General features: G+C 51.8%; 1 long non-coding RNA gene across 7 annotated transcripts in view; it reads right to left on the bottom strand.

The window, feature by feature from the left end:
- Positions 1-4,765: 4,765 nt before the first annotated feature.
- LOC128101156 (uncharacterized) overlaps positions 4,766-7,429 on the bottom strand; it is a 57,302-nt gene continuing 54,638 nt past the window's right edge. For all 7 annotated transcript variants that reach the window (XR_008215006.1, XR_008215009.1, XR_008215008.1 and 4 more), the window contains one exon: positions 4,766-6,560. This is a non-coding gene — a long non-coding RNA (uncharacterized LOC128101156). The remainder of the gene's footprint in view (positions 6,561-7,429) is intronic.

The following is a 7,429-nucleotide window of genomic DNA, read 5'->3' as shown; positions in this document are numbered from 1 at the left end:
CATAGGAGTCTCGTCTAGAGATTCAGCCTCTGTCCAGCAGGAGCTGGCGGCCAAGGGAGTGTAAATAGTGAACAAGAGCAGTTTACTTCATACCACACACTTCCCACTGGGACTGGTCCTGCCCCATCTCTTCCCTCACTTCTCTCCCCCTTCTCAATCAATCATGTGCACCGGAATTCCTGTCTCAGGCTCTGCTTCCGGTGACCCAGACTGGAGACACAGGCCTGCCGTGACTCCAGACTCAGAAAGTTCCACGGATGTACAATCTCACAGACTGTGTTGCCCTCTCTTTCTCTTTCCTCTGATTCCCTAGAGCAGTCACCTCACCAGCCCCTCCCCCCCACACCTTCACCTCCATCCCTACTTCTAACACCAGCAACCTCCACCTCCCTCCAGGTAGCTTCTAAGCCATGGAGCAGCCATGTTTGTTTTTCCCAGCTCTGCACATGGCTGTCTGGCACCTAAACACACCCTGACTCTAAAACTAGATTCTCTCTTGCCAAACCCAGCTCTTGCACACTGCAGTAAATGACATCCCTCCCTCCAGGCTCTTTCCAGGCTCCGAGCCTGACTGTATCCCTGTCCCAGCTCCCCTGCCAGCTCTGGCATCTGTCCTCTGCTCCCTCCTCACCACCACCAGCCTCCTACCCTCATCTACCTCATCTGTTTTGAAGTGATCTTGGCAGACACTTGCTAAGAATGTACCAAGTGACAGACGCGTCCTGCTCAGAACAAACCCTGAGACGAAGGGAGAAAGTGTTAATTTTTCCATTCTCAGAGGGGGAAACTGAGGCACAAACGATTAATGACTCACCAAAACTGGGTTGTTTTCTTCTGTCTTCCCAAAATTTCAACCTCAAGTAAACAAGAGAAGTGGGCTTAGGAGGAGGTTCTGAGAAACACTAGGACCAGTGGTACACCCTGCAATCCTACTGCTGAGGCAAGAGAATGGTTCGCTCCTGAGCAGCCTACATAGTGAGACCCTGTCTAAAAAACAAACAAACAAACAAAAAAGAAGGGGCCAGCAAGATGGCTCTTGCAGCCAAGCCTGATGACCTGAATTCAATTCCCAGAACTCACATGGTGTGGGAAGAGATGGACTCCAACAGATCTCTATATGTGAGCTATGACACTCAGATGTGAGGGCACACACACTAGGAACATAAACAAACGTTTTTAGAGCTGGAGAGACGGCTCAGTGGTTTAGAGTACTGGCTGCTTCTCCAGAGGACCTGGGTTTGGTTCCCAGCACTTGCACGACAACTCAACAACGCCCTGTGACTTCAGTTCCGGGGACCTGACACCCACTTCCAGCCTCCACGGGCTCTGTATGTGGTACACAGCCGTACATGCAGGCAAAGCACCCACACACATAAAATCAATAAATAAAATTTTTAAAAATGTATTTTAAAAAAGAAAAAGAAGGAAGGAGGGAGGGAGGAAGGCCGTAGCAGAGTAAAGTGATGTGACAGAGGATGTGACAGCCCAGTGCCCCCGAAGTTGCCACTGTGGGAATAGGGGGGCTTAACTCCCCTGGGGAACACACACCTGTGCCATGTCCCCACCTAAGTCACATGCTCTACCACCCCTCCTGCCTGCCACTGCCCATTCTCCCTCCCCAGTCCCTCTAACCAGACCCCTTCAGTGGCTCCAGCACCAGCGAGCTGAAGCTTTGAGGTTTACTCTATAGTCAAGGCCATCTCAGAACAGCCCTTGCCTACACCCCACACCTGCCCCCTGCTGCTCCTACAGATGGAGTCTTGCCCCCAAGTCTGTGCCTCAGGCTAGTCCCCTGGGAGCACCTGCTCTCCAGCGCCAATCAGTGGCAATGCCTAGCTTGGTCCCACAGCCCTTCCCAGCGCCCCTTGCTGCAGTGAACACTTCCTCTTAGGACTCCATATTTTGGCCACTCTAAGAACATTTGTCACTGCTACGACTTGTGCTGTGATGGTAGGTAAGCCCTCTGGCCCAGTTACCAGTCTGCTGGACACTGATCCCTTGCTCTGCACCTGCCATGTGACTTTAAACAAATAAGTGGATGACTCCAGATCTTGATTTATTCACCTGTGAAACGGAGAGATAATCCAGATAAATCCCATTCTGTCCTGTGATTGCTGTGGGAAACACCCAAGGAAACTGGTGTGGAGTTGGAAAATGGCTCAGTCTATAAAGCTCTTGCCTTGCAAGCCCAGAACCTGAGTTCCATACCAAAACCTATACGTAAAACATACAGTGTCACATGCTTGGAATCCCAGTGCTGGGGAGGTAGAGGCAGGCAGATTCTTGGGGGCTCACTGGCCAGCTAGCTTAGCCTACTGGGCCAGGGAGAGACTCTGCCTAAAAAACTAAAAGTCTCTGGCTCCTGAGGTTGACATTTAAGCTTGATCTCCACATGTATATGTACATGCATGCAAGTGCACACACAGGCAGAATGAGAGAGAGAGAGAGAGAGAGAGAGAGAGAGAGAGAGAGAGAAAGAAAGGTAGCCACTACAAGTGGACAAGAACCAGCTCTCCTGCTGAGCCACATACCTGTGCTGAAGGGCCTCTGCCCCAAAGTTAGCCATCTTTACCCCACAGGGCACTCGGCATAGCTTCCACATGATGGGCACAATGGATCCTACTAAAGTATCAGTTTGACCCATCAACCATCTCCGTTTCTTCATGCTCCCCATCTCCAGATCTCTCCACATAGACCCTCATAGATCCTGAGCTTCGCTCTGCCCTGGGAGACCCCACATGGCCGTCTCCATCTTCATCCCTAGCCCCTCCCTCCATTTCCAGCACTATAGCCACAGCCTCCCTGCGGCTCTGCCCCTACCAAAGGGCCTTTGCAATTTTCACCGCCAGAGTGCCCTCCGGCTGCCACACAGCCCATTTAGGTGTCCATGTCACCACACAGAAAAGGCTCCCCTGGATGCCCTCTCATGCCTACCCCTAGCACAGAGCGCTTTGTTTGCCTGACTGACTTCCTTATCTGCCGGCTCCCACTTCCTGACATTGTCACTCAATGACATTGCATTTATTCCCTTGTTCACTTACAGGACATCTCTGCTGACTGATTCAAAACTCCTCAGTTGCAGAGAGCCCAGATGCTGCAGAATGTGACAGACCTACAAAGCGTATTGACTGACTGACTGACTGACTGATGAGTAAATGGATGAATGGAGACATGAATGAGTGAATAAATGAGCGAGTGGGTGAATGACTGAATGTACGAACGAGTAAATGAACAAGTGAGTGAGTGAAGTAATAAACTGAGCAAATGTTCAGTTAATGTGTCTCACCCCAAAGAACCTCTCCTAATATCCTGTGTCCTTCATGCCAACCCAGGCCACAGGAAGTCCAGTGAGGTCACTTCCTCCCTGAACTGCCTTTCAAAGGCAGTTGCTCAGCCATGTAGGTTCCTCTCTGGATGCTGAGCCTCTCCACGCCCAGCCTTCCTTCCAGGTCCTTGAGGTCCAGCTTAGCCCATCAGAAAATGGCAATGGAAGACTCTCTCAGGCCTCTGGGGACCCCGTTGCCCTTTCCACATGGCCCTGTTTCTCTTCCCCACCCCGTCAAAGTTTCTTTCAGGAAATGCATACTGGGTCAGATTCCCAAGGGACCTGAACCACACCAGTGGTTCCATCTGTTACACAATTCCATTCACTGTCCAGCACCCCCAAGTGCTGGGGCTTGGGAGAGAAGAGAGGGGGGAAGATGGGCAGGAGTGACTCAGTGTTAGGGTCCCAGGAGAAAAGGAACTGTTTGAGTGACTCAGCAAAGGGCAAGAGCTACTGAGGGCTGGAATGGACCAGGCTGGAGCTGAGCGGAAACTGGGGACCGGTGACACATGTGTCTCCCTCACAGGACAGCCGCTAAATGAACTGTGGCTTAAAGGAAAAACACCCAGGAGCCATGCATCCAACAAGCCTCATCCCCATCTCTCTGGGTACCTGTTTTCAACTTGGAAGCCTCCATCCTGCAAGGTCTGTTGGACCCTGGTCCCTAGCCTTCTCCAGCCACATGGATCCAGGTGTCACCAGAAGCTTGTCCCCACTTTGGCTCCTAGTCCCTGTGGGGACGATGTCCTTGCTTATAAGACCCCTGACCCCTGAGCAGCTGTCAGAGCTCATGCCAGCCCTTGCAAACACGTGGGTATGAGTCCCATGCTCTTCCCTGCCCGATCAGCCTCAGCCTCAGCATCACCATCCCTGCAGCATACAGGGCCTGCTTCGCCTTACAGCCTGCTTTAAAAGCCTGGCTCTATGAGGAGTCAGATCTGAGGAGGTGGAGAGCTCTTGAGACAGTTTCCATTTGGAAGGCCTGATACTCTCATTGCCCAAGAGGAGGGTGCAGGCCACACCACCCAGGCCGATAATGCTCAAGGCCACAGAGCCAACTGGGGAAATGCCAGGTGGATCAGGAGGCAGAGTGGAAAGACACGGGGACTGGAGCCTCTGCCGTGGCTTCTGTGGGGAGGCTTGGAAGGGCCATACAGGTAGATTCAGGTTAGTTGTGTTGGACAGTGTCAGCCGACTTGGGCAGGTGGCTGATCCTTACTATGCAGCTCCTGGTCTGGTGTGAGAAAGGCAAGTGCCATGTAAACTTCCAGAAGGCTAACATGGGCGGTGGCTTGGGGCAAGTTGCTTAGTGTCTCCAAGGATGGGCAAGGCCAGAGGGGCCATTCTCTCAGGCTCAACTGCTGTACTCAGTGGGGCTTCACGGACTGACCTGACAGGTAGAGAGGGAATAAGGAAAGGACAGACACACAGACACATGCATAGAAAAGCTGGGATTGGGTGAACTGGGCTCTCTATTAGAGAAGTCACAGTACCCTCAGGGTGTTTATTCTATACCTTTGAGCAGGGAGGCAGGGTTATTGCATACAGTTGAACAGGGAGGCGGGGTTATTGCATACAGTTGAACAAGGAGGCCGGGTTCACTAAATCTCAGTAGGAGCAGTCTTCAGGCCATAAACGTACGGGGGAGATATATGATGGACATTTTCTGCACACTGTCAACATTTGCACTTGGACCCAAGGAAGGCTTTTCCATCCTTTGAGCCTCACTCAGGGAAGGCTTTGCCACTCCCGTGGGGCTGAGACATTGACATCCTTGACATGGCCATGCCACTCACTCCCTAGTCTCAGCCAGGACCACACCTAAGCATCAGGAATCTGTGATCTGTACTGGCCCTCACCAGAATGCCAGACTTGTCAGCCAGACTGGAAGCTCCTGAGGCCACAGCTGGGCCATGGTTGAGCGGTCTCACCAGCCTCGCACTTGGGGCCTTTTCAATATTGAGAAGGAGTCAGCCATGCAAAAAGTTTAGGGCAGAGTTCTCTGTTAAAGGAAGGAAGAGGGAAGGGAGGAGGAGGAGGAGAGAGGAAGGGAGAGGGAGGGGAAGAGAGGGAGAAGGAGGGAGGAAGAAGTTAGAAAGTTGGGAGGGAAGGAAGGAAGGGAAGGAAAGAAGGAAAGAGGGAACAGAGAGAAAGCGTTCACTTGTCCTTCAGGCTGGTATCCCACTTCTTGTAGGTGGTGCATCTGAGGCTCTGGTAATTCATGCCAGAGTCTTGTGTGCGACAATAACTCCACCCGGTTTCCTGCCACTCACAAGAGCATTGCTGGGAGTGACCTCTGCCCGTTGAGCAGGCATTTCTGAATCACAGGGCAGGACACAGTTTCAAGCATCTTTGCAGGTGACTCTTCACCCTGTTCTCAGCAGATCCAGTCATCTTCTTGCCAAATGTGTCACTGGTGATAATTAAAGAGGTTGATTTATGGCCCTAGACAATGACGCCTCTCAAATGCAAGCAGACAAAGCATGAGCCTTGCTCAATGACTGAGAAGTTACCTTGCCACTGGCTAAGCAGGCCACAGGAAGGAGGCTGAGGGAGCCCTAAGGGCCAGACCTTTGGGCTGCCCTGTTCCTTTCTGTAAGGCTCCTTTGGCAATGAGGCTGGGGGCTCAGCTGCAGGGAGACAGAAGCAGTGGGTCCCTTCAGGGTTCTCTGCCCATCCCCAAGCTTTGCTGAGAGAGCTGACTGTCCAACCAAGTCACAATGAGCCATTTATGGAGGCACTGGGGGAAAGAGGGTGGGAATGTGCTTGTCTAGTTAGAGAAGAGGGGACTGTGATTAAGCCATCCATCTTGGCAGGGAAGTGGGATAGACAGCTTCCCTGGTCCTTTGGGAGACATTTGGGGTGTTCTACCTCCAGCCTGAGGACAGGTGTCAGCAGCTGTCTGGGCTCCCTGCAGGCCTTGGGCTCCCACACTCCCACTAGGAGGGCTGGCTGCTGTCAGGGATCCTGAAGGTAGAGGCTGGGGCTGCTTATGGGAGTTAGAGACTTGTAGAGTCCACAAGTGACTTTCCCCCAAGGCCAAACAGAAGGCAAAAGTCTTTCTTGGTATCACATGGTGTAGTGTTTCTACCTCCATCCTCCAGGTATCTCTTCCTATATGTTATAGTTCTCTGAAGGTTCTGGAAGTTTCTTGCAACTGATCCTTTCTCTTGGTCTTTCCAAGTTCGGAGGGGGGGGTCTCCAATTGTTTAGCCACCTGTCTGCAGGTCCAGGGCTGGAAAAGACAATATAGTTGCAGGCATCAGGTTATATAACACTGCTCTCTGAACTCAGAGGACATGGGACCAACCTGGAGGGATGTCCGACAAAGGGTAGTGTTGTTTGAATCGTAGATGGTCTTTTTTTTTTTTTCCCGGTTTTTCGAGACAGGGTTTTTCTGTGTAGCTTTGGAGCCTTTCCTGGAACTCACTCTGTAGACCAGGCTGGCCTCGAACTCACGGAGATCCACCTGCCTCTGCCTCCTGAGTGCTGGGATTAAAGGTGTACACCACCACCGCCCAGCTTTTAGATGATTTTTTAACAAAAAACTTAGAGCCAGATAGTAGGGTGAAAGCGGAAAGATCAGAAAAGCAGAGCAGCCAGCCACTAGTTGTTACCTCTACGAAATCCTCAGCCTAACCAGAGTGAGTTCCTGTTTCCTCATGCCTTATTTACCTTTCTCTGCCCCGCCATATTACTTCCTGGGATTAAAGGCGTGTGTGCTTCCCAAGCAAAGGCATGAGATCTCAAGCTCTGGGATTAAAGGTGTATGCCACCACTTTCTGGCTCTATGTCTAATCTAGTGGCTGGCTCTGTCCTCCGATCCTTAAACAAGTTTATTAGGGTACACAAAATATCACCACAGGGTAAGAGCACCAGGAAGAGGAACCAATGAGGATTGAGGCAGTGTGTGGCTGGAGTCCGCCTTCCTCATATCTCTGCCTAGAAACACTTATCTAGTGTCGACCTTTTGTCAAAAAGAAGGCTCCTCTGTCCGGAGATGAACTCCACCAGCACCCTGCAGACACTTGGGCAGCCTGGGCAGAGAGCACAAGAGGCCACATGGGGCTGAATGTGGCGCAGGAGGCCGGCCTCTGTCTGGGA

The sequence above is a fragment of the Peromyscus californicus genome, unplaced genomic scaffold (genome assembly GCF_007827085.1).
Source record: "Peromyscus californicus insignis strain IS unplaced genomic scaffold, ASM782708v3 Scaffold_7__1_contigs__length_154581171, whole genome shotgun sequence".
NCBI classification, from domain to species: Eukaryota; Metazoa; Chordata; class Mammalia; order Rodentia; family Cricetidae; genus Peromyscus; species Peromyscus californicus.
The sequence above is the reverse complement of the archived record's forward strand: the minus strand, read 5'-3'. Positions and strand labels throughout refer to the sequence as shown.